Source organism: Apis dorsata, unplaced genomic scaffold, assembly GCF_000469605.1.
Source record: "Apis dorsata unplaced genomic scaffold, Apis dorsata 1.3 scaffold_169, whole genome shotgun sequence".
NCBI lineage: Eukaryota > Metazoa > Arthropoda > Insecta > Hymenoptera > Apidae > Apis > Apis dorsata.
The window spans coordinates 998,603-998,868 of NW_006263457.1; the positions used below are offsets into that span (position 1 = coordinate 998,603).

The window sequence follows — 266 nt, forward strand, 5'->3', positions numbered from 1 at the left end:
CGTATATAAGAGTTAATCGGAAAATTCGATCAGAAACAATTCCATCTCAAATACTTTGCAATTTTAGCGTATATAAGAGTTAATCGGAGAGTTCGATCAGAAATAATTCCATCTCGAATACTTTGCAATTTTATCGTATATAAGAGTTAATCGGAAAGTTCGATCAGAAATAATTCCATCTCGAATACTTTGCAATTTTTATTGTATATAAGAGTTAATCGGAGAGCTCGATCAGAAACAATTCCATCTCGAATACTTTGCAATTT

At 31.2% G+C, this 266-nt stretch overlaps 1 protein-coding gene across 1 annotated transcript in view; it reads left to right on the forward strand.

Moving 5' to 3' along the window:
• LOC102679104 (dynein heavy chain 7, axonemal) overlaps nt 1-266 on the forward strand; it is a 15,451-nt gene that overhangs the window by 14,615 nt on the left and 570 nt on the right.